This window comes from Equus quagga, chromosome 4 (assembly GCF_021613505.1).
Source record: "Equus quagga isolate Etosha38 chromosome 4, UCLA_HA_Equagga_1.0, whole genome shotgun sequence".
Taxonomy (NCBI): Eukaryota; Metazoa; Chordata; class Mammalia; order Perissodactyla; family Equidae; genus Equus; species Equus quagga.
This window is the reverse complement of record NC_060270.1, coordinates 10677457-10704020: the sequence shown is the minus strand read 5'-3', so window position 1 is coordinate 10704020 and position 26564 is coordinate 10677457. Positions and strand designations below refer to the sequence as shown.

The following is a 26564-nucleotide window of genomic DNA, read 5'->3' as shown; positions in this document are numbered from 1 at the left end:
AGTTTGCATGTTCCGATTTAGCACCCCAGGGTTCACCGGTTCAGATCCCGGGTGCAGACCTACGCACTGCTTACCAAGCCATGCTGTAGCAGGCATCCCACATATAAAGCAGAGGAAGATGGGCACGGATGTTAGCTCAGAGGCAATCTTCCTCAGCAAAAAAGAGGAGGATTGACAGCGGATGTTAGCTCAGGGCTAATCTTCCTCAAAAAAAAAAAAAAAAGAGAGAAAATAAGTTGAAAGAAAGGTGTCAAATGGCATAAAAGTTATTCAGTTTACAAACCTACTTGAATGAGAACAATATGGAAGTGATTTATTCGGGCGAGATGAAATACAAGAAACGGAAGCTCAACATCTTTGTTAAAATATCACGCAGCTAACACAATCCAAGAGCACACCCTTAATAAGATTATCATCCACAAAAGCTACTTTGCCAAAATAGATAAATACCCTATTTACACATTTCATGGATCAGGGAAAAAGAAAAGCCATTAAAAAAAACCAACAACAAAGAATGACAAACTTTTTATCTTCTATACATGAATGAGGCTCTGATTTTGCCGAATTTGCAAAAATAAAGATTTAATTTCAGATAAATAGGGCTCTTAGTACAAAAAAGTCACTTTGTATTTTCTAAATGATTTTCTACTTGTATACAAATGTATGCTCTATAAAATCTCTTCTACGTATCACAGTAGAAATAAGTTTCCTAGGTAAAACAAATCAAAAGTACCCAGAAACCACTTCAAAAACTGGTAAGTTTGACTGATCCTATGCCTAATTCATGTTTGACCACCAGACACTCTGAAATGAAGTCCATGAATCTACTTATTAATTTTCCACTAACAGTGAATTTCTTTGCAAAGCAAATGTCAAAAAACTATTTTATAACATTATCCACATTATACTGGGAAATTCCTTTCGTAAAATATATTCACTGAGTAAGTATTAAAAAGTATCAGAGTAAAGGCATATTCAGAATATTCAGCTGGGAAAACTCAAGCCTTCATGAAAGAACGAATGATTTTTACTGATGTACCAGAGGAATAAACAAATAGTAAAAACAGTAACTGTTGTTACTAAACATTTCTACATTAGATACACCAACTAGGAAGAAAGTTCACTAAACGTCAATTTATAAACTAAGCTTGGGGCTGGCTCAGGCTTGACTGTGACCTCCCTGATGAAAACTGACCAGAGTCCCCAGCTCAGAGACCTTCTCATCCACCTCCTGTAAGCCTGGTAGAGACCAGCAGTCTAGCCCCATGACTCCAAAATGAAGGGGATTTCTCTTCCAAGAGGAAAAAAAAAAAAAAAAACTGAGGGGAATACTTGGCTGAAAGTTGCCCCCAACCTTTCATTCTAACCTCTTGAAATGTGGCCCTAAAGACAGGTAAATACAGAAAAAGCCCAAGAGACTGGGGCACGGCAGACAGGTGTCCTAAGCCTGGCACAGTCACGTGCTACCTGTGTGACCTCAGACAACTCACTACACCTGGGACTGAGCTTCCTCATCATTGAAATAGGGTGACCTCTCATCAGAAAGGTGTTGTGAAAAATAAAGTAGTAAAAATAAAACTTGAGCTTCATAAGGAGGTCCTCAGTCGAAATTATCTTTCTCCCTTCCTCCCAGAGTAAAATACTATTTGAGAAACTCTTCTAAAAACCGCTTTCAACTTTCCCTTAAACACAAATGAACCAGTGTAGCCATCCTATCACCGTAAGACACAAAACGGCTGGATAAGGAGTTTACTTCAACTTATTTCATAAAAACAACAAGCGACTTTGCTTCACATAGCCCTGCTCAAGGCTCCTCGTAATCCCCTCTGAAATGACCCTTATACACGGGGAACTGTGCAAGTCTCAAACTCACAGACAACAACTCTATTATATGAGTAACGATACATACTAAAAGAACTCAAAAACTGCAAACGAATCTTTAAAATCAAATGATGGTAAAAAAAAAAAAGTTCAACTCCACATTCCCATTCTTAAACATTTGTAAGCAGTATTACAGATGCACATTAGTGAATACAATAAGCGGAGAGAGAAAAAAGATAGGATAGAGGAAAGAGGGGAAGAGAAGGGAGAGGAAGGAAGAAAGAAAGGAGAGAAAAGAGGAAGAAAGGAAGGAGGGAGAGAGGGGAGGGAAAGAAAAAAATGATAACTTCAGTAACTCGGAAGATAATCACAATTTGACAGCTGGATGTGAGAATTATTTTCTCATTTTGTTCCATGCTCCAGCACATTCCCTTTGCAGTCAACGAGAACGCCACACTTGGGTGAGTTTTGAGAGGTGCACCAAAAGCTGAAAAACAACTCAGCATTTTTTAATATTAAAAGAATCAGCATTGCTAATAAGACACCCTCTGAATTACTCAGTCTGTGGCTTTCCTACACCAAAGGATGTAGTTGTATCAATAAGTAATAAAAAAATAAACGGTTTCTTTAGCCATTAACAATTTCAGTGTACACCAAATGAAGACTGATTTAAGTATTGCAACGATAACGACAGATCCAATCAGCTATTGCCTTATTCCTAGAGTCATACAGACTCTGCCTCACATCACCCTTTTCATCTTTCTATAGTGGTTTTACAGGAAATTAAAAGTACAAAGCCAAGATCTTCACTTGGTCTTCCAAAGGTAATTACTGAAAATAAAGGTACCTAGAACCTCTATAAAACAATACAACTCAAAAAACATTCTCACCTGAGCGTAGACTAAATTTGCAGAAAACACTTTCTATTTTTACTTTTCGGATAGAAGGAAAGAAAGGTGCAAGTGGCAATCAATAAAATAAAGGAAATATAACCCCTTCATGAAATCTCTCATAACAGTAAATCATAATGAAAGTACCTTAAACTTTGTTCACTATTATAAAAGAAACATCCACCATGGCAGAAGTTTCATATGTTATGCAGATTTCAGTGTATGTTTGTTTGTTTAATAAAACTAACTACAACGACAGAAAAGGAACCAAAACGTCAAAATGGATATATGAGGTTCAGCTAATGGGGGTGTGAGTGTAAGCTTTCCTTATTCAGGAGCCTTTCCCCCCCGCTCAACCTAGCGGGTAAAAACGCTATTAATTACTACCATTTGCTTACCTGACTTGAGAACCTCTGACGCCTTCCACCCTTATATCTGAAGCCACAGCGTTTCAACAGACAGTTTGACTGAGTTAATATGTAATGTAAGGAAAAGGACTTGCCAGCTTGCAGCGAAATCAAAATGTTCAGATGATCAGTGATCAAATTAGCAAACGGATTTTCATCGAGTTAAATGGGTAGGAATATCAGACAATTTCACTCTGCAGACTAAGGAAGTTAACACAATAGGACCACAATCGCATATCTGCAACCCTTAGGTCCAGGTATGCTTCAGATTTTTAAGGGTTTTAAAAAGGTCAAAAGGGCATATAGCAAACATTATGTAACATTCCTAGCTAGAGCTAGGAGACCACCTCATAATCAAACGTATTACTATCTCTACAGCAAAATATGTGAATATTCTTTCTAAGTGGGCTTTAAAACTACTTTAAATAGGCCCCTAACAGTTTGGGTCAGGTTTTGCCACCAAACGAATTTTGATGCCAAACTTCCGGAGGAAAAGAAAGCTTTTAGCTTTTCAGAGACTTTTTAAATAAAGGCTTGTGAATATATATCTGATTCCACTACAAACCAAAGCACAAAGACATTTTCAACATACAGAGAGTTTATTAATTGCTGGGAGATGAAAAAGTACGGCAAAGTAAAATTTAGCAAAGCAGAAAGACGTTCCAGGCAAATATTAACTTTAAAAATTAGGAAACGCAAAGTTATTTAATTTTAACTTATTCAGATAAATTACACGAATGTTGAGACTACCTAAAAATAAACATCGATGGTAGAGACAATGTGTATTTGAGTAAGTTAGTGCCCAACAGAACTGTGTCGTCTTTGGCGCTTTCTCTGCATTTGACCACCGGCTGCCTCTTCCCCAGCTTTTAGTTGTCACACTGTTTGAGATTTCAGGGATTTAGTGTATTTCCCATTCATCTTCTCCTTCGCTTGCCCCTCTTTTTTAAGCGCCTATTTTTTGCAATGTAATTTGTAGAGCACTGTGGATGTAACCATTCTCAATCTTCACGCCTTGACACGGGGTAAGTTTTAACTGGTTATGAGGAGTGCCCCAAGTAATGAGCTACACACAGTTAACACACCACAGTTTATAAAGGACTTTACATGTGTGTGTACGGGTATGTTCAAGGTTTTCATTATGATTACATCATTCTTCCTAGTATTCTGATATACTTTCTTGATTGAGAAAGAAGCGGCTTTATCACACTGTGAACTACCTATGAAATCTACCGCATAATTTACCTGTCTATAACTAGGGAAATCATATCGGCCCACATGTAACCATCAGTCAGTCGCATTGCGTCTTGGTAGATGAAAGTTTGAGAACTGATGCTCTTAGACATTCCAAGATGTATCAAAGTCACAGAAGAATGCCCAGAGCTGTCAACTAACCATTATGAAATAGGAAAAGAGCTGTTCTGCTGTCCTGAGCTATGTCTTTCTAAACAGGTGGGAAAATCCTTCTGCAAACGTGCGGGAGTACCGTACTTAACCGGCTTGCTTAACTGGCTTGCCTCAGCTGTTCTTTTCCTATTTCCTTCGGTAACAAATTACTTATCCAACACCTCATATCCAGCTAAAAACGCACCTGTGTTTCATACCAGGGTTTAGAGGAAACAAAAATTAAGACACAGCTTCTAAGAATTTCAAACAGGGGGAGCTGGGGTGGGGTGAGATATAACTATAAAAACATACATTGTATATTGAGTGCTGACTATGGAGAGAGGTCATTACAGACATTGTCTTGTGTAATTCTCATTCTGGTGCATGGTAAATATTAATATGCCCTTTAGCACATGCGATACTGGAAGTTTATTCTGAAGCGACAAGCTCCAAGTCCCTCAGCTAGTAAGCAATGAGGCAGCGGGAATGGAACCCAGGGCTCTCCGGCTGCAAAGCCTCTGCTCCTTCTACTACCCTCGCTACTCCGGGAACAGCTGCAGAGCATGACGAGGGCCCTCTCAGTATTGCAAACCTGCGGACTGACACAGTGAAGAATCCTGAAGCTGGAGGAGACCTCAGCAAGGCACTCTCAACTCTACATTCAGCGCATGACTCCCATTCAACCTTGAGCCATCTGTCCTTCACACCAGTGTCTCTCCAAGTGTGTCAGAGGACCTCGAACCTGCTTCAGAACCACCCCAGTCCTGGTTAAAATGCAGATTCCTGGGCTCTACCCCAGACACACTGATTCCGAAGATCTGGGGATGCAGCCTGGGGACCTTCATTTTTAGCAAGCACTCCAGGTTGGTGTTTTTCAAACTGTCAGTCATAAAATCAACTTAGTGAAGGACACCCTCTATTCTGTTTTTAATAAAATAGTTTGAAACAGATCAGATTTATAAAGATGAGATAGGAATAGAAAATACCAGACAGCGTTGCTCTCAGTACTGTTTCAGGAAACTTTTGTTTCAGTTTTCATATGGGGATCAGGATATAAAAAGTACTTCTTACCATACATCTCAGTCGAAAACATCTGAGAAACATAGCTGCTGTAAACAACTTTTATCCTTGTTCTTATTTCTCCTTTAAAAAGTTTTCAGGGGCAAGTCCCGGTGGCCTAGTGGTTAAGTTTGGCAAACTCCACTTCAGCGGCCTGGGTTCAGGTCCCGGGCATGGACCTACACCACTCATTTGTCAGTGGCCATGCTGTGGCAGCAGCTCACATACAAAAAGAAGAAGACTGTCAACAGATGTTAGCTCAGGCAAATCTTCCTCAGGGAAAAAAAAAAAACCTCACAAAATTGCTAGCAGAGCGAGAGTCAATACTGGACAAAAACAGATTCTCCACTTGCTCCAATCTGTTCTCCTCAAAAGTCAAGGATGATATGAAGTGATTAAGTCATTTAAAATAAGTTATTGATCTTTTATTTATCCCCTTCACAAAAATCCAAACTTCTATGTCTTTTTTAGGATCTCAAGCATTCCATTCCAGGAGCTTCTGTTTCATTCTCTGATCTTTTCACCCAAGGGCCATGTTTAACTACCGGTTTAATTATTTAATCAACATTCTATGAATTTTTTTATTTTTCTAAGATTTCATAAAATCCAATTCATTCTTACTAATTTTTACCTTGTATTTCATACAACCTGCTCACTACCTGAAGTTATTTCACTATCTAGATTTTTGAACCAACTCACATATTTTCACTTACTAAGTTTACATTTTGGTAGGTGAGTCAATGCTTCCCGCTCTGTATTTAATCCCTTAAGTCTTTCATTCCGTTGGTCTCTCATTCCCTCTCTATTTATATACATTTTTAGAGAGAATTCTTTATTGCTTGCCTCCTTGTGCATTTCCATTGTGTGATTGGTACTTACTTCAATCCTCACGTTATCTTTTTCTTTCAAAGAAAAAAAAAAGAAAACAATCCCCATTAATACATGAGGATTTTCTGGGGATGTCTTTACAGTTTTAAAATGACGTCCAGGTGTTTCAAGGAACTGTAATTGCCTCTTAGGGATAAAATGAACACACATGAATACTGACTGAAGCTGTTCTCAAAAAGTGCTTCCCTCAAGTCCGTCTTAAAACATAGAAATCGCTACAATTCGACTCCGTATGTGCTGACTGCCCTTGAGCCGGTACAAACCCACTGAATGATTACAGTCACAGAATCTTCAAGCTGGAAGCAACTTCACTCAGCCCTTAGCCTTAGTCCTTACTACCTTCAGAGCAGTGCTTGTCCAAGTGCAGCCGGAGGACTGCCTGCATCCGACTTACCTGGGGCACTCGATAAAAACAAAGGCGTGAAATTACAATGTTTCTATAATTTGGGTTTGTTTTTATTTCACAGGGAGAGGAGGGAAGCTGACTAAAACTACAGGAGAGACACCCCTCAGACCTACTGTAAAAGGTACCCGCAGTGGTGGATTGTTAAAACACATAGTGGACTTCAAACTACAAGTTCAAGAAGCGTCATCTTCTTAAGCTAAGCACCTGCTTAAGTTTAAATCTTAAAATACAGGTATGCCACACTCGTGGTGATGCAACATGTCCATATCAATTGCCTAAATTTAGTAAGTTAGTGCACTTAAAAACCACAATTTTAAACATTCTCTGCACTTTTCTAAGACACTAATAATGTCGAGGATTTCCTTCAGCACAGCAAAAACAGGCACCTCTGTAACGAGACTACTTTCAAAAAGTTTTTTTTCATAGGGTTGAGCCATGAAGTCTTTATTACTTCTATTAAAGATTTCTAATATAAAAGTAATCGATAGTCATGGTAAGATTCAGTTAAAAATATGGTCCCTTGCTTTACCAGTCTCTTCACGAAACGTAGGAAAACGTAAACTGTACTTGTGCTGGCTGATGATTAATAATTAGAAATTATGTTTGTAATTTTACTGAAAAATGCGGCTTTATAAATACTTTAGCTGCTGAGTTAGATTTTCATGAGTTACGCCACATTATTTTGAGAGTTGTTCCTTTTTTACTACAAATGAAAAACCTTATCAATTACATAGCTACTTACAGCACAAGCAAACCATAATGATATGTTCATCCTACTTTCACTCAAAGCTATGTTCTAAATTCAACGTCTAAACAAATCTCCTCTGTTTCAATGGATTAAGTATAAAGCTCACGTCTATAAAGTCAAAGGTGGCATACACTTTCCAAGCAGTATAGCAGAGCTACACGTATGTGAAAAGCAGAGCTATCTCACAAACTCTGAAACCTGGAACTTTAACTTGGATACAAAGATCAAGATGGATTAAAAAACAGAAAGAAGTCAAAACTGCAAATTTTTGTTAAAATCTAAGTCTCTAGTGGAAGATTCTTCCTAAGACTGCCAGAGTACCTCCAAAGATGGAGCACTAAGAAACAACATAGAGGAACCCTCTTTTCAATAGCTAGCACTAAACGTGAAATGCAAATCAAGACTTCAGTTTCACAACTTAACACAGATATGCAGAATAATAAAATGGGAAGTTTGGAAACTCTTGGCAATGCAGAAGCAAAACCTTTATCTAAATTCTTATTTTGATAATTAAGCCTCAAATCTAATAAATACATTTTAGATGCAAATAACTGGCAATTCATTGTCAGTGTGACCTTTTTAGATCACTACTACGAGTTTTACACTATACCAACTACTGTGACTTCATTGACCAAGACTCTTCTTTAAAATGTTGTTTTATTGAAGCAGTCATTTGACATCTCAAAGAAATGCAGGAGCTGATCACATCGCTGTTATTCAGGAAATTACTGATTACCACTTTAAATTTTGAATTGGTCAAATATATTTCCATGGGGAAAGAGCTAACATTAAAAGTTTGCTCCAGCGAACAAAATAATGTGCCTCACATGTATAAATGTGGCGTTCCTTAGTAATCAGGAATGCATTTTGAAGACTCTTGCCATATGTTCAAAAATGAAAAACTTCTCTTGCAAACAAGCTTAAAAAAAAAAATCAAAGACACTGAAATCCACATATTTTGGTGGGCACTAAATTCATCTTACAGAACCATCTCATTTTGACCGCTCCAATTGGCCTGTTACAGATGTGACATGTCAGGAAGTTCTCTTGACTGTCTGAAATAATGGAATATTTACATTCCATAAAAAATGTTAGACACAGAGCTTATATTTTATATCATCTAAGGTTCTCAGCAATGTCAAAGTATATTTTACTACCAAATGGAACTGCCAGAAAGCCCTGGTCCTCAAAGGTTAAGTTGTCTTAATACTAAGACAACCTTTTAGTAAGGTACACAATATCCCAGCAAGCCAGGAAACAAAACAGGCAAGGTCCCTTTTCTTCTTCTTTTATGGAAAACTGAGTTCAAGTCCACTTTCATTCACAAAATATAATCTCCATGTCCTTGATGATAACATTCAAAGCATGACAAGCGATTTACACAATTCAGTACAACCCGGGTTTTTTTTTTTAAATATCAGCAACTTAAGCGTACCTGAGGTGCTCCTGACAATGGAGGGGCAACACTGCAAGTTGGTTTCTGCAGTCTGGGCTCACCGTGCTGCTTTCCAATGTTCTAGAAACCCTCCGTTTTCACCTAGACTGTTACTTCTCACAAACAAACTTTTCAAGCACTTGCTGTCCCACACATCATTTCACCGATTTTTCCATGGGGGGGGGCATATATCTGAAAAAGGCACTGAACGGATTTCAAAGTCGCTGTTTATTATATACACAGGCTGTTAAAATGTACTCAATTTCTCCAAATACATAAATTTTGAAGGAAATTATGATCAATTTGGACAGTTATTTGCCTTTTGAATCAAGCTGGTACACTAAATGCTACATTTACTATACCGCCCAGGCCACCTGTCCCCACCACCAAAGTAACAGTCACAAACAGCACACGTCACCCAAGAAAGGGCACCTAGGAAAGAGTAAGCAAATGTCAGTCACCATAACTCGAGAGGCTTTCTGCACAATGCCTCCTTGGGTTTTTAATAATTCTTTTCCCACTTAAGCTGCAACCTTTCTACAATATTATCTCACATTAAATTTCCTAGGCCTTCAACTCTGTGTAAAATTTCATTATCAATTAAAATGCCTATTTGAAAATAAGTTTTCAAATGACACTTACTTGCAGATAAACATGAAATGAACATTTAAACTACCTTAAGATAATAACAGCAGCCGAATTCTAACTACTAAGAATCATAAGTTGACTTCTACTGTGGGAAACTCAGGGAGACAAGCTCTCTGGGATGTTGCAACCCCAGTAACGCATCTTCTTCTGTGAACAGTAAGGACTTTACGTTATTACTAACAATTAGCCAGCTTCGCTGGATGAAAAGTCAGCATACTCACCCAGGAAGGCAAATGGAAAGTACACGGGGAGCAAGATGAACTGCGTGCAGCCTTTGTCATATGATAGCGACCTATAAAGTATCAAATAAAGGTACATCAGCAGTATGGTAGAGCTTTACAATAGAGTCCCAACTCCTGCAACATCTATGAAGGAAGAACCCCGAAACCCAGGAGTCCAGCTCCTCACCAACACTTCCCCTCTCTCCGCCCCCACTCCCACGTGTGAAATGTGGGGGCAATAGAGGCACAGATCCCGGTATTCAAAGGGCAGAGGCTGAGGGCAGCCCCGCTGGCATTCCGGGGTGTCTCCAGTACCCTCGCTTCCTACTCCCCGTATGTACAAAGCAAAAAGTTGATCCATTCTGCAAATCCAAAACCCACACCGCGATCATCCAACAACTTGCACAAGTGATCGCCACCCCCAGGACAAATACACCAGCCACCAAATCATAGCAATGGAAAGACAGCCCGAGCCTCCGCCGTGCCCAGGAGCCGGCTGGAGGGAGCACGGCGCCGGCAGCGGGTCCAGGTAGCACTGCCCTCAGCCTTGCAGACCTGGGCGGCCACAGCCGTCGCCCAAACGCCCGGCCCCTGGCACAAACCCGAGATTGGAGATCGGAATCGAGCGGGGAAACACATTCGCCAGAGCCCCCGGTGGCAAGTGCAGGGCCACCAGGTCTCGGAGGTCGGGGTGGGGGGAGCTGGGAAACGGAGAGGGAGGACGGGAGCGAGGATCCCACCCCGGCTTTGTTGCTGGTCACCATCAAGTTTGCATCTTAGTACAAAATGTCGATCTTAAAGGCTGACAAGACAGAGGCAGAGGGAGAAAGAGAAAGGGAATAGAGTCCATCTTGCTTTGGGGAAGAGGGGGGAGAAAAAAATGAAGTGCAAATCCCACACTCCAGGCGTAAAAGTCTGCTCAACACCTTTCCATAACGGAGGAGCAACGAGGAGGGTGTCCCCGTCCCCGTGCCCGCTCGAACTGGCGGCGATCTGGGCAGAAAACGCCTCGCTCTCCTCCTCTTCCTCCTCCTTCCCCTCCTCCTCCTCCTCCTCCCTCTCCTCCTCCCGCGGGCCCCGGCGAAGATCCCGCCGCCACCGCCGCTGCCTCCGCTGCCCCCCGGGGAGGCACCGCCGCCCGGCCGGGCGCTGCCATTCCGGGCTTGGACCGCGCGGCGCGCGTGGGGCCGGGCGCGGGGTGGCCGCGCGGGGACGTCCGCGCCGGGGACCCCCGCGCCCCCTGGCCGCGCACTGGCTACAAAAGTCGCGCGAGCAGAGGTGGTGGCGGCGCGCGGTAGAGGGGGCGCGCGTGGGGGCTCCCACGCCGCGAGTGGGCAACCCCAGGGGATGGCGAGGAGCGCCCCTCCCCGCGCGGGGAAAGTACCCCAGTCCCCGGCAGCCCGGCGTCCGCGGCCGGGAGACGAGAACTGGACGTGTCATTAGCAGGACAGGCAATGGTTTCAAAGCCCCAGGCCAATGACCATTAGCAGAGGCAGAGCTCGCTCCGTCCCCATCCCCCACAACCTCCACCCACCTTCCCCTTCGTAACCCCCCCACCTCCACCCCACCTCGCGAAACTTTTCAACAAGATCCACCTGGACTAATTTGTCCTCAGACAGTTAAAATATTGACTAGACCCTACACACCGGAGGGAAGGGGAATGCACGCTTTATTTTCCTTTCTACAGAAAGGAAAGCAAAAAATAGCTTCTCTCTCCGTCTCTCCCTCTCCCCCCCCCCTCTGTCGTACATGTTGTGTCTTAGCTTTTTGCATCGTTTCGTTTTACCTTCCTCATTTAGCAGAAATGATCGCGGCTATTTCACACACAAACGTGTTCCAGATTCTTGGATTCAGGGTCCTTGTAAATTACAGGACTCGGGTTTGGTCTCAGTTACGTTAAGTTTCATACAATACCAAAAAATAAAAAAAATAATAATAAATTTCTGAGGGTGAGCGAGCGAGACGAGGTGGAGGAGGAAAAGAAACCTCGAGTCTGATTTCTGTAATTTACTAGCGACCCGGATCGCAGCAAATAACAGTGTAACATGAGTGTGGCTTAAGAGGGCTGGGAAGCTCTTTCTAGAGGCATCGACCCCATCCCCGGATAAAGGATCTGCAAGTTTTCTGTCATCGCGACCATGCAATGCCATAACTTACCTTCAGAAATAAGACTTTAAACAGACGAGGCCTTCCTCCTCCCCTCCACCACCACCCCCAGCCTTGCTCTCTCCACCTTAAACTTATTGACACAACATAATCCCACATTCAAGCAAAATCCTGACACAGCCTCCCTCCTCCTCTTCCCCCTCCTCTCTCTTCCCTCCCGTTCTCTCTCTCCCTCTCCCTCGTTCTCCCCCCCCCCCTCCCGCTTTCCCTCCCTCTCCTCTCTCCCCTTCTCCCTCGCCCTCTTCCCCCTCTCCCCCATTCTTCCTCCCGGCTACTCTGGCACTAAAACAGCACTTTCTCTACTCGCCGCGCATTCGCTTCGGGGTGGGGGGTGAGAGGGCACCGATCTGCGGGGCCGGAACACCCCAAGCCCAACTCTCCCGATGGACGAGCCCCTGGGCTGCTGTTCCCGGTCACCGACGCACACGAACGTTCCATAAATCCACGGAGGGCTGGCTCCTCGTACCTTCCTCCCCTGCCCCTGCTCCCCAGGCCCCACCTCCCCGGCAGCCAGACCAGGCTGGCTCCACGTACTTTCGCCGCGATGAAGTTTGGGGCTCCCCGGGCGGCCTGGAGGCGCCGGCGGCGTGAGGCTCTGTTGTTGTTTTCCTCGGGCTGCCCCTGCCCGCGCCCCGGCGCCCGTGCCCCTCTCGGGCGGCGCTGCCTGCGCGCCGAGAGGTGCTGCCTGCAAACGCAGCCTGGCACCGGCTGGCCTACTACTCCCCGCCGGCCCCCGGCTCCCGCCCGCCGGGCACTGCCTCCGCGCCCCCCGCCCCCGCCGGCGCGGCCGCGCGACCCTCGCCCGCGACCTCTCCCGACCCAAAGTTTTGGCGGAGGGGGAAAGTGCCCGGGGAGCGGCCGGCCGGCGGCGGCTCGGCGCGCGGGGTCCCCTCCGTCTTCCTCAAGTCCACCCAGCCGGCTGCCGCCGCCGCTGCTCCTGCCGCGGAGTCCTTGGGGCTGCAGCCGGCGGCTCGCAAGTGAGTAGGAAAACAGAAAGTGCGGGGCGAGCGCCCGGGGAGGGCTGCGGCCGGGGGCTTACCTCGCGGGCTCGCCGGGCGCGAGGGCGTGTGTGTGGCTCGCCCTCGGCGGCCAGTCGGGGCTGCTCTATGGGAAAGTGGCGAGGAGCTCGCGGAGCCGCTCTGCCTCCGCTCCACTGTACACTGCTCCACATACAGTACATGCAACCCCGAGAGCCTGAAAACACTCATTTTATATAAGGCAGCCTGCCATTGGCCCGCGCGCTGACGGACGGCCCGCGCGGCCAACCAGGAGGCCCGTTACACCCAAACACACGCACACATACACACATTTTACAGAGACACACAAAGATCATCACATTTTCTATTTTCTAATGTTCGGGACCTGTAGACAGTAGGAGAGGACAGGTAGAGAGGCCCAGCGGAGTGGGTTTAGGGGAAAAAAACCTGTCTGCACCAAGTTGCAAGGCTTGAAACGGGCATCTTTTGGACTTGGGAGGGTTATAGTAATGAACTACAACTCCACTGGATATGGAAGTGAGGGGGTTTTTTAATCGCTGCCGTGTGGTGCCCCATGAAGAGGCGTGCATTGTGTTGTGATTTTACAGCCTGACTTGGCTAACAAGTGGCCGAGAATGGCTTTTATCAGCTTGGATTTCTTTTGTCAATGGGTTACTATCACATAGGCCAAAATAGTGCCAGATAAGTTTATTAGGACTGTCATGCATTGAGGTTGTTAATGCCTCATCCGTAGGTGAATTCAGAAAAATTAATACGACGATACACAGAAACAAAGATAAACATTTTACTGAAATAGCCGATCTACTTTTAGCTGGTCAGAGGACTGCAAATCACCTATGTGGGCATGCAAACGGTGCTGTTAGGTAGCACGAGTCACGGAAGATTGGCTGTTGACCCTTTCCCTTAAAAATAGACCTTTTGAGTCAATATATGCAAGATTTACATTTTGCATTTTATATGTGATATTGACTTCACACGCTTCATGTCAGATGTGACCATCACGTGTTGGGCGACTTTTGGAGATGGTGAACCCAAGGGCTGTTCTGTCTGAATTTTTTTCTGTGATGTGTCTTTGGCAGGTTGTATTTGACTGTCCTATATAAACAAGTCAACAGGTTGCTGGGGAAAAGCTATAGCTGAAAATTAAGAGAAATAAATTCTAGACCCAACTTTTAAACTAATTGAACAATCTTGAGGCTCTTTAATGCTCAGAGTTGATTTTGGGTTTTGTTTTCATTTTTTCTTTCAAGATTAAAACAAGAAGCTTCCTCCAGTTTCCCTTCATTAAATGTTTATCCAGCATCTACCAAGTGCCAGGCATTATTATAGTCCCTAGATGTTTTCTTAAGGTTCTTTCTGATGTAAGAGTCTGTGAATTATTCTTAAAACACAAACGTTTTGAGGATTAAATAACCACTATAATTTTATGGCCTGGATGCATAGCTATAAAACTTACAGGAAAGCTGAATAAGAGAACCTATTTCAAGTCCCCTCTTAGTTCCTCGATGCTATCTTAAGGTTCTTCACTCACGTTCATAATGTTATCAAATGAGTGTGTGTGTGAAAGAGTGGGAAAAAGAAACAGATAAAGAGAAAACTTAAATTGATGAAGTTTAGGAGACAAACACATAGTGGGTATTTAGAAATATGATGTTTCATTTATTCTTTTAAAGGAAAACAATTTTTTAAAGGGAAAAGTATATAAAATCACAGCATTTTAAACTAATAATATTAAAGGTTATTTAATGACGCGCTGCATTTAGTTGACTTCTGTCACCATGTTCTTTATCCACACTACACTGTTATGAGGTTGGTGCTAAGTATTATTATCTGTTTTATCCATAAGAGAAATGAGAGAGGGACAAATTATATAACCTGCTCGATCTTACATAAATGCCGGTGAAGAAGGAACTTAAACCCAGAAGTCTTAATACCCAACATAGGTTTTGGTTAACTTGACAAGTCCTTCCTTCCAAATGACAAGCTTCAGGGACAAGAGGCAGAGGGAAGAATAACCAGAAAAACTTTCTCAGGATTTTACTGTGCTCTTTTTTTGAAGAGGAAAAGAAAATCAGCACAACTTACTGTATTTAATTGCTGAGCGAAGTGTTGTGAATTACTGCTGGTATATTTATGTTACGAAACATTTAAAAAAACAGCCCACTGCTCACCCCTACCCTCAACCCCACCCATAGGAAAACGTTCTTTATTTCTTTATGGTTGCAAAGATTTTTTTTGTTGTTGAATTACGCTTAGCTCAGCAGAATTATTTAGAGCTACAGTCTTCAAACTTCTAGAACACACATTGCTATCAGTAAAATATTTGAGCGTGTGCCCTCAATATATATATTTATGTATACATTTTTAAAATGTACCACTGCGTGGATATATATTTATTATTATAAAGCGTACACTCACAAAAAAGAAGTGAAAAAGCATGAGATAAAAATAAAATTAAGAGTTTTAGTATTTTCTTCCAACACTCCCATGATACAGTCTTAGCACATGCCCAAGGGTTTTGCATTCCAGTTTGGAGATCTCTGGCAGGACAAAGTGCTGACTGACCAGGACTAATGCAAGAGAACAGAAAGAAGTGCATAGAAATTACCTGTTGCAAGTTATTACTGCTCCTGGAAAACTGGTGGGTCCACAGAGCCTTTAGATTGGGACAATGACACATTTTTTAAAACACGCATTATATATCGGTGGTGTGAGGCATCATGTGGCAGTAGAAGCCATCATTCAATATTCTTCTGCAGATGGTTTAGCAAGCGGGATCTCTGTGCCAGGCACTTGTGCCTCTCAGATTCTGGAAAAGGAAAATTGCCTGCTCCTGAAAGAAGGGCTGGAATAGATTTCCAGTCTCCAATATGACATATAGGGCCTGACCACTAAGTAAGGAAAAGAGGCTTGGGACTAAATGTAGTATTTCACCGTTAAGGAAATATGTTTTAGATTTTTTATTATCTCATTTAAAAATAAATATCAAGAAATTTTAAATGGCAGGGATGCTCAAAAATTTAAAATATGATCAGGAAAAATCATAGCTTTCATAGAGTTTGTTTAATTTTTTTTTAATTAAGATTGTGATAGTAGAGTTTGTTTAATTTTTATAATATGTGGCTATGAAGACAAAAACAACTTTTGGTTCCTGGGTAAAATGGCCTTTAGAAGGATCTATGTTTTTTCTTTCTTGTTTTCACATTTGATATCAATCACAGGTGCAGCTCACACGGTTAGCACATTTCTCCCTCTCACGGCCTTGATTGTCTGTTTTCTTAATTTTATTTTATGAGTCCTTTGTTCTAAGCCACGTAAAATAATTTGGGGAGAGTAAATTTAAATATGTGTGTAAATGTGTATGTACAAGTATATATATTGTTAAATATATGTCTATAAATAACATTTTATTTCCTTATTTATACATTACTTCTTTACACAATCCTACTCCAAATCCTGATTTCACCACAAGGTTACACTAGCCGTGTAACCTTGGAAAAGTTCCTTCGTCATTCTACGACTCAGTTTCCTTGTTTGTAAGATAGGAATAGTAAGAGTAACCACAAGTGAATTAATCCGTGTAAAATTCTTAAGCCTGAAACATACTAAACAGTCAATAAATATTCTATTTATTTATCTTTCACACATGCAAGCCAATGGCAGCTGCTTTGCAGAGTTTTCTAAGACTGGCCCATCACATCCAAGGGAGTTTACAGAACTTGTTGCAGCTGACTGGCGCAGCGTTTGCAAGTCCCTTTAGCCTGCCTTCTACCAGCTCCAGCACCTCTGTACAGAAAAGGGATGCAGCCTGATCCCAGGAGAAAGCAAACATCCTATTGGGTGGCCGTTATTAGGCACCTAAAAAAGGAAAACTTGTAATAAATCACTCTTTGAAACAAGCCTTCTTCTTTGCATTGAAACTCTAGATAGTTCCAGTGGTGAGGGTCTGCCTTACATAACCATTTTTGACTTGTACTTGACCTTGCTGAGCTTCAGATATTTTTTCTCTCCATAAGAGAAAAATCATAGCTTTCTCCTCAAGGCCAATGCAAAGGGACTAAAAATTGGATCTTGGGCAGCTGCACCACTTCTCAGCGCCAATGCAAAAGTTCATAATCTCGAAGAGAACCAGCTTCTACTAGATCCCAGCAGAGTTGGGGGTAAGAAAGAGGAGAGCATCCTGCTTTCCTAGAGGGATGCTAGCCAAAGCATCCTGCAGTTCTCACCTCCTGTGATCTTCTGTAGCATTTTATCTACATTAATCTTAAAGCATTCAAATACCTTGCCTTGTATTACATTATTTGTGTATTGATGGAGACCTCTATTTGATGGCAAACACCTTGAAGAAAATGATGCTCTCGTTCATCATTTTGTTTTCCAACAGTGGCTAGCACAATAACTTGTACATTGCCTAACATAACAGTAACTCAACAAAGATTTGTAAAACAAATAAAACAAACAGACAGATTATAAATTCTAAGAAGGATCAGAGAGAATCTGCGGATGCAAGAGGTGCCAGAGAATGTTGGTGGTCCCAAGTAAATGGTGCACCAAACTTATAGTCATCATAGGTTATACCTGCATATTATTTTAATTTTCTGAAGCACGTCTGAGACAGCCTAGCATACTTCCTGATATCCACGTGAAGCGGAGGAGACAGATAGAGGAAACTTCCTTTTAAAGGTGAAAAACTTGAAGCAGGGAAATTTAAATGATTCCCTCAGTGTTGTACAGCGAGTAGCAGAGCTGGATTAGACACCTAGTTCTGCAAGCTTTCTGCCTTGGGGAGGGAAATGGGGAAGTCACCAAGGAGTCACTTAAGGATCATACCATAAAAATAGGTCTCTAAGTGGACGATGATTTTACACTAATGGATTTGATAATAAAATCAGTAAGCACAAGCATTAGCATTAGACGGTCCTTCTAGCCACTGGCTCATTAGAAGCTTCAACAACATCCCCAACAAGAAACGTCCACTATGACACATCCAGCTCTTGGGAGCTCCCCTCTTCCCAGGACCATCTGGTTCATCTTCGTACGGTGTTGACCACTACAGAGTTCTTCCCAATATTTACCATGATTTCTCGCCTCTTATGTGTTATCCATTATTCCTTTTTCTGTTCCCTTGTTCCCACACAGAACAATCTAATCCCGCCTCCATGTGGCACTGAAATATGTGAAGATAGCTCTCATGACCGCCTCCTGCCTTGAGCTGTGCCTTTTCCAGACGAACAGTTCTTGTTCCTTAAAACCTTCTTCCTAGGGCACCATTCTCCTTCCGTGCTCTCCTCTCAGAGCCTGCCTATTGTCTTTGTTGGTGTGCTCCTCTCAGTGGGATCTCCGGGGCAGGTGGGGGCTGAGGCAGTGTGCAGTACAACATGACCCTGGCTCCCTTTTCCTTGATACAAAATTTCTATTACTGCAGCTTAAGATGAAACTTGCCTTTTTGGCAGTCACATCACTGTGCTGATGGATATTGTGCTTATTCTCCAAAAGAAAAAGGTTTTAGGAAATGTGGGCGTTTAAGCCATGTCTCCTCCATTCTGTATTATGTAATTTATGTTGGGGAAACTGAGGCATAAGTCTTTAGAACCCTGGTGTTGTAGAGTGGGCAAGAGAAGAGGCTTTACAGTTATAACAACATGGGTTAAAAGCTTGGCTCCAGGACTCACTAACTTTGTGAACTTGGACAAATTACATAACCTCTTTTTGCTTCAGTTCCTCATGTATAAAGGGGATGGTGATGTGCACCTTATCAGGTTATTGTAAGGATTAAATAAAATAGTGTATGTGAAATACTTAAAAAAGTGCTTGTCCTATGATAAGCACTCAATAAATGCTAGAGTTATCTTTTTTCTTTAGCTGATGAGATTCAACCCAGAATGCCATTTTGCCAACATCTTTTTGTATGCTGATCATTTCATTCGACATCTTTACTATTAACCTCACCATCTTTGGTTCATTCTCAAATTGGATGCCTTCTTTACATTTTTCGAGGTCATGTTTGAAAGCATTGTCTAAGGCAGAGCCCAGAGCACATATCGCCCAGTAGTTCACACGGATCATTAATCGCTCTCCCATGGCCACTGTTGATGAACCTGTGATAGAGTCACCCAATTTCACCTAAATTTTTAAAATTTCAACCTAAAGAAATTTGTAGAGGATAATATAATAGCGATCATGTAGGAGCTTTATTACAACTTAACATGTTATTACGTTGCCTCAGATTTCTTTATAAGAAATGAAACATTGCATATGCAATGGAAGCCCCCTTCCCTGGGCCAGTTCTCCCCAGGGGTGACCATTATTTTATAATTTCACTCTCATCCTATCCATATTTTTTAAAGCCCACTCATGAAAGTACCTGACGTGACTTCATCAAAAGGCTTTATGAAATTTTCATTCGCTGATGTTATCAGAGAGGCGTTCTGTGGGGAGTGGGATATACTAACTCTGGTTAATTAAAACGAAAACAGGAAATTATGAAAAGATATGGGATGGCTCTTAGAAATCAAGAAAAGGTAGAGAACCAGATCTCAGAAAGCCAAGGGACACTGTCAGTTCCAGGGGTTGAGACTTAGTTTTCATGAGAATATCTTCATTATGATGAATTTGCTCAAACTTTTTTCCATCCTTCCTTTCCTCATACTGCTAAGGAGAGTGGAATGGAAGAATCCAATTGCCTTTACCCAACTGTTATGCCTACCTTTTGGCCAGTTAGAAGAGGACGCCTTGCTTGACCCTCCCACCAAGACCGCATGGCTACCTGGTGTGGAAGGATGGGGCGGTGGTGGAGGCGGCAGGGAACTGAGTCTGGACAGAAATACTGAGGTGGATGCAGTGTATTGGTAACATTCTAGTTCCCAGTAGATTCACAGGTGTTCATTTTATAACTTACATAGATGTTACTTTTTTCTTCTCTGTGTATCAAATATATTTTTTAAATAGAAGTGAACTTTAAGAAAAAGAGATGGCATCTAAAGAAGGCTTTTAGGTTCCCAAAGTACAGTTGAAGGACTGCCAAGAGAAGGTGGCAAATAGACACGGGGCAGGTGAAAATGAGGCATCTCCAACATCTCCAACAGCCGCAGTGCAACGGAGCTATGTTCATGAACCCTGTTACAAAAGAAAAATAGGTTTAGACTAGTCTTAGTGACCCCATGCTGGCTTCTGGCCATTACTTCGTCCTTTTTCTAAGTACACACAGATCTTTCCTTCACTTGCCTATCTTAGTCAGATTTCATTTCATTTCAAGGACCATAAAGCCACTCAGATAAGCTTAAGAAAAAAGGGAAGTTAATCTTATGAATATTGGAGTCTCTCACAGAACTCAAGGACGGTAAGAATAACCAGGCGTGGAAGCAGAAACACATGGCCTCCATTGCTGTCATTGTCACTAGGTGAGGAGCAAGGATTCACCTGTTATGGCGGGCTGCTCTTTTGGTGTTTGTAGACAGAAAGAGTCCTCTAAAGTGAGCACGAGGAGGGGAGGATATAATGGGTGTTCTACTATTTAGCACTTTCTAGAATCTTATCTAGACTCCATGTCTCATTTTACCACCCTATAATTTGCAGAATCCACCTTTTTCCCCCCAATCCCGAGAAATTTAACTAGAATTACTCGGAATGTTTATGGCCTGATTTTATACCCACATATATTTAGAAATAAAGTACTTCCTAATATGCTTATTTATTTGTTAATTCTTTTTTTTTTTTTTTTTGGTGGAAGATTAGCCCTGAGCTAACATCTACTGCCAATCCTCCTCTTTTTGCTGAGAAAGACTGGCCCTGAGCTAACATCCGTGCCCATCTTCCTCTACTTTATATGTTGGATGCCTACCACAGCATGGCTTGCCAAGCAGTGCCACGTCCGCACCCAGGATCCGAACCAGTGAACCCCAGGCTGCCAAAGTGGAACGTGCGAACTTAACCGCTGCGCCACCGGGCTGGCCCCTACTCATTCCAGAAAGGATTTCAGTTGGTCTTCATCAGTTCAAACTTAACTGCATGTTTTCTCAAGACTCTCAGGTATTATTCAATAGATCTAGGAAATCTGAACTCATTTAGCGCACCTAGGTGGTCTCTTAAATTTTTTTAAACTTATTTATTACTTCCTATTACATTCTATAGCAGTCTACGCAAACTAGCTGAAGAAAAGGAGGAGTTATTAGAATTGCTACACAGGTAAGGTTACAGCAAGGAACAACCAACAGAAAGCTATAATTTAAACCCTAAATGAAGCGGGATTGTCAGGCTTGGAGATAGACGGTAGGCCAGGGACATTGCCTGAAGGAATGGCAGGAAGTACAGCTGGGGAGAAAGGTTGCTTTTTCCTGAAGTGAGATGGGACCCACAGGAGAGGCATACAATTGGGAAGTTAACTAAAACAATGATGTTTTGAGGTAAAGAAGCTGAAACTAAGGAAGGAGGGGAGGTTGTATTAAATTCACCGCTGGCTCACCCCCACTATTTGGAGTCACTAACAAAACCCAGATATATTGTGGCTGGCCTACCAGAAAGGACAGCTTTAAAAAGAACCATGTGACAGTGCTCAGAAAGGAGGCAGTAAACACCTTTCCTGAAATGAGGCTGAAGGCTCATTACAATGGAAGAATTGACTCAGGTCTTAGGGTACTTAGCTATTTGGAAAGGGATGTTTTTCTTTTCCATCTTTTGACACTTTTTCTTACAGTACCATCTTCTTCCTCATTCAAAAACAAAACTTTCTAATCCATTGGATCATTGGATCGCTAAAGTTCTCCTTCCAAGTGCCAGATTGATTGTTACAAGTTTGTTAAAGCACTGACCTTTGGCCAGCACTGTTCGAGAGAAGGAAAAATGAAATAAGTGACTTTGCTCATCACACAATAGAAGGAGGGAGGGAGAGAAGAAAAGAAATAGGGAAAGAAAGAAGAAGGAAAAGAAAAAAGACAGGCTCTAAGAGAAGTTCTGTTGGCATGACTTCAGAAGTCACCCACCCTTGGCTCTGACTTTGCATTTAGATGTGACCTGCGTAGGGGTTGAGAGGGGAAGGAAATAAATATAAAAGAAACCTTTCCCTAAATAGATAATTCTTGATTAGAAGAAGAAAGCCTCTTCAGCAACACCTGGGCCCCAACACCAGACGGAGCCATAAGGGTCTCTAATCTCTAAGTTCCCAGCTACTCTAGACATAACCAAGACAGCGGCTGCAGCCGGGACAAGGCCTCCTTTCTCCATCCTGACTTAGACAGAGCATCCTCCTACTAAACCTTAATTGCCGAGTAGAATCCCAGGGTTTCTTCTCTCTAGTCATACTTGTTCTGTTCAGAGGAGAAAAGCATGCAGCAGGAAGCCCTCACTTTGTCATCCTCCACCACTCCATCCACGCTTCCCTCCCTAATTTGGAGGCTGTGCTGCTCTCTCAGCCTTCAGACTGGAATTGTCTCTAGCATTCCAAAAGAGCAAGAGCTACTGATTAAAAGGTATCTCAGAGTGATGAACGGAGAAGAGCTGGCCCAAGGTCTTGGTGGTTATCTGAGACACCAGTGGCTTTTCATCCTGAATGAAGTACGAAAGAAAAAGGCATCCAATACAGCTCAAACTATTATCCTGGTGAGGTGGGAAGAAAGAACCAAGCTCTAGTAACCACGAAGTTACATGGGTCACGCATTTATTAATTCATTCAATAACATTCATTAAGTGCCTTCTCTGTGCCAGGTACTATGTTTATTGCAAGAGACACCGGACAGATGTGGTTCCTGTGCTAATGGAGCTTAGGTCTAGCAGCAGAGACTGATGTAATATACAACATAATACAAAATGTTCCTCCGAATCAGGGATGGAGGCAGAGCATGCCAGCTTGCAATGCTGGAGGAATCTAAAAGTGGAGGAGTAAATGCAGGATCTGAGGATGCTAAAGGTTTAGCTATTTTAAAGAGTAAAGAGGTTTTCCTTCGTCAGCTAAGGAAAAAGACTGGTTTATGGGACCTTTAAATTCTTAGGTTGGCTTTCTGTTCTACGTAAAAGAAAATGCCACTTTGGGACGTGTCCTTTTTATGAGTTTTGTGGTCAGTATTCTTCTTTTCAAACTCTAGTGTTTGTGGGTAGTAGTGAGTGGTTGGGAGAGATTATTTTGTTTGCTTCAGAAATTTCAGTAGGAGGCTAAATGTATTAGGGGTATTCAGCAAAAAAAAAAAATAAAAAGAAGTTTAAGTGTTCATAGTTATAAGATGATATGTCAGAAAATACTACATTCGGGAGGTTTCAGGGGGCAGCTACACTGAACGAAAAAAGTTTATGTGCTGGCAACAAGAATGACTATTTCTCTAGTTAAAGCATGTCTGGTAAGAATGACTGGATATTGATGTAGATTTTAGTTTTTATTTATATTTTGGAGAGGCATAATTACATTCTGATTTTATGTCATTTCTCATGGAATAGACCTGTTACTCTTCTGGGACTGTGTATCCTCAGTAAGCTATGCTATTTGTATTGATATTTGCTTTATCTGTGCATGTTCATAGGGTGTGTATAAACTAAGGCTCCCAGTGGAGGCAGAATTGCTTAGAGCTTAAGAGCTGGTGCTTCTGGAGTCAGAAAGATCTGAACTCAAACACTGCCTCTGCTATTTACTACTTGTATGTCTTTGGACACACTTAAACCTGCCAAGCCGGAGGCCCCGGTTTCCTAACGTGTAAGATGGGGATTAGAATGGTTCCTACCTCTAAGGCTTGTTGTGAGAATTAAACAAGATGCTGCGTATAAAAACGGTCCCTGACACTCAGTAAATAGTAGCTCTTATTTTAAGTGTGGCTTGTCATATAGAGTAATGTTTTATGTCCAGTGATGCAGCCTGGAAGGTAAATAGAAATTTCATCTTCTGAGGACGATAATTAAAATGTTGAGAGATTTGGGTGGGCCATTCTTTGAAGATTGCTAAAATTTAATATGGTGGCACAGTAATTACAATGGATGGAATGAACTAAATATTTCCTTCTGTTTTCTTTACAAAAATAGTGGCATTCACAATTATTTAGGTAACACTGGAGAATTTCAGAATATTTATGCGCTTCTGACTTGACTCGTTTAGCTTTCTTAATATGTGTCTGTAGTAGAATAAGAACTCATTTTTAGCTCCAAGTCACCGTTTCATCCTTAGCACTCTGCAGTCTTATGATAGCATTTTTCAAAAAGTGGTTCATCAAAATCACCCAGGTGACTTGTTAAAAATTCAGATTCTTGGCCCTGACGTGTGAAGAAGTCTCTGAATTTTAAATAAATATTCCAAGCCATCTGATTTTTATCAACCCCAAGCCTAAGAATGACTAGACCACACAAATAGTGGTGTTCCACATATAAGCTAGACTTCTGAAGCTCCGCCAGGTTGTGCTTATTATTTAAATGGTAACTTGTGTGAAACTAAGACCCACCCAGGACATAAAACTTTTTCTTGTTTATGCCTTAACAACCATTCCAAATCACTTGATTAATAATGATTTACTTTCTCCTCTAGTCCTTAGAAATAATTGGCTTCCCCTGCTTGTTGTGGTAACAGCGCAACTGTTCCCTCGTCCTTACTGAAGAACAGGCCTGGCGATGGGGCAGAAGTGAACAGACGTATGATTGGGATGCATAGAGAACCCCTGGTTTATGCAAACCTGCCCCTGGTTGAACTTGTTAAAGCTGGCCTTTCTCTCCCCGGTCCCGCTCTCCCAAAAGTCTCATGTACCCCTGGCATATATCCCCATGACATCCCCAACCTACAAATTCCTGCCCCTTCTGTCCTGATCACTACTCCATACCCATTGTGATCACATCATCCAGATCTCTGTGATTGCTAGCTGATTCTGCTTCTACAAATTTGTTAGCCATGAAGGCAGTAAAACTTACGTTTCCGTGTTCCAGTTTATAAATACAAAAGAAATATATGCGTAAAAGTGACAGTGCGCGTAGTAGGGTGGGAGAAGAAAGGAAAGGTACCTATGAAGCCAGGAGAGACTCTCTTCCTGGGTATTGCCTGACCTGAGTGGTCACAGCAGAGACAGGTGAGCCGTGGGGGCGAGTCTGACGCTTGCTGCCCCCAGCGTGGGGCATCTGTGCGGACGCAGCTTGCTCAGCCCCTTTCCTCTGCCGAGGCTGCGTGACAAAGCTTGGTCTTTGAAGTTCTGTGGTTTTGGGGGTTGAATGGTGGATGAAACAATGCTAATTTACTTTTGATTGGAAATGTTTTTAGGAGATCTTCCTATCTTTAATGGAAATAGACATTCTTTATATGGTAAATTTGGAGACGGCAACTCAGAAAAGCAAAATCTCTTCAACATGAATCTGCCGGTGCCCCACCAAAGACACCTGTCCATTTAGCCACCTGGATAAAACCGGGCCCACATTCTAAGATGGCTCCAGCCACCCTCGGGTTCACAGGGCTGGCTTACATAGTCTGTTCAGAGCAGTGGCTACACACAGGGCCTTTGGAGTCAGGTGTGGGTTTTTGGGTCCTGGCTCCACCCCTCGCCAGTTGTATGAACCTGGACAAGTTATGGAGCCTCAGTTTCATCAACTGTAAGATGAGGGTAACAGTAGCTGCAGTGAGAAAAGTAAGGTAATGGACATACGGCTCTCTGTGTCGTCCATGACGCGTAGTAACCCTCAGCGGTGTCTTTCTTTTGTCTTTTTATGACTCTGTTGTCCCCATCTTTTTTTTGCATCTTGTGCAAGTCTTTTTCAAATGTAACCGTGTAATATCTCAAGATGTGCCTTAATTTCCTATTCTTCATTTTCTCAATTTCATTTATTAATTCAACAAATATTTCCTGAGTGCCTACCATGAGCACTCAGGGCACTATTCTAGGTCCTTAAATCGGAAAACAAAACAGACAAAAGTCCTTGCCATCCTGGGGCTTCCGTTCTACCTGAGGGGAGAAATATAGTAATATTTCAATACCCATAGTAAATGAGTTAATCACACAGCATGCTGAGTGGGATGTGTTGTGGAAAAAGAGAGAGCAGGGGAGTGGAGAGTAGGCATAGCGGTCAAGGGGTTCCAATTTAAATGAGATGATCAGGTAGGCCTCCTGTTATTGTTCAAACACAGGGGAGGTGGAAACTACCTTTATTCATGAAGTGGTGCAGAACTCACTATACCTGGGCAATTTTAGGCAAAATCGAGACGCTGGAATGCCTAGAAGAAGTGGGACATCGTTCCTTAATTTCTCCAATGCAGCAGAAAGCACCAGGAGGAAGCTGAGGGATGCTGCCCGTTAGGTGGCAAGAACTGCTTTCCTCTTTGTTTCCTCTTCTGACCTCACTCACCTCTAGTCTCTGAAGTCATCGAATCTTCATCCCTCACTCCCCTTCGTTTCGTGTCTCAGGACCTTGAGTGATGGATAATGTTATCAATAAAAGATGAGAAATCAGGGCTTCTTATGCTATATCTCTGTGTTTTAGATAACAGAACGCCTTTGCAACTCAGGGAAACATACGTGATTTAGCTATACATCCATGATTGGATTT

The 26564-nt window shown here is 42.4% G+C and overlaps 1 protein-coding gene across 5 annotated transcripts in view; it reads right to left on the bottom strand.

Moving 5' to 3' along the window:
- BBX (BBX high mobility group box domain containing) overlaps positions 1-13221 on the bottom strand; it is a 258252-nt gene extending 245031 nt beyond the window's left edge. For 4 of the 5 annotated variants that reach the window (XM_046658686.1, XM_046658685.1, XM_046658688.1 and 1 more), the window contains exons 1-2: positions 13115-13221; positions 9910-9980 (exon numbers count right to left, since the gene is read on the bottom strand). The gene's annotated coding sequence lies outside the window, so the exon portion shown is untranslated. Of the gene's footprint in view, positions 1-9909; positions 9981-12609; positions 12974-13114 lie in introns of those variants that run through there. The other variant, XM_046658687.1, reaches the window with a different exon arrangement.
- Positions 13222-26564: the final 13343 nt, after the last annotated feature.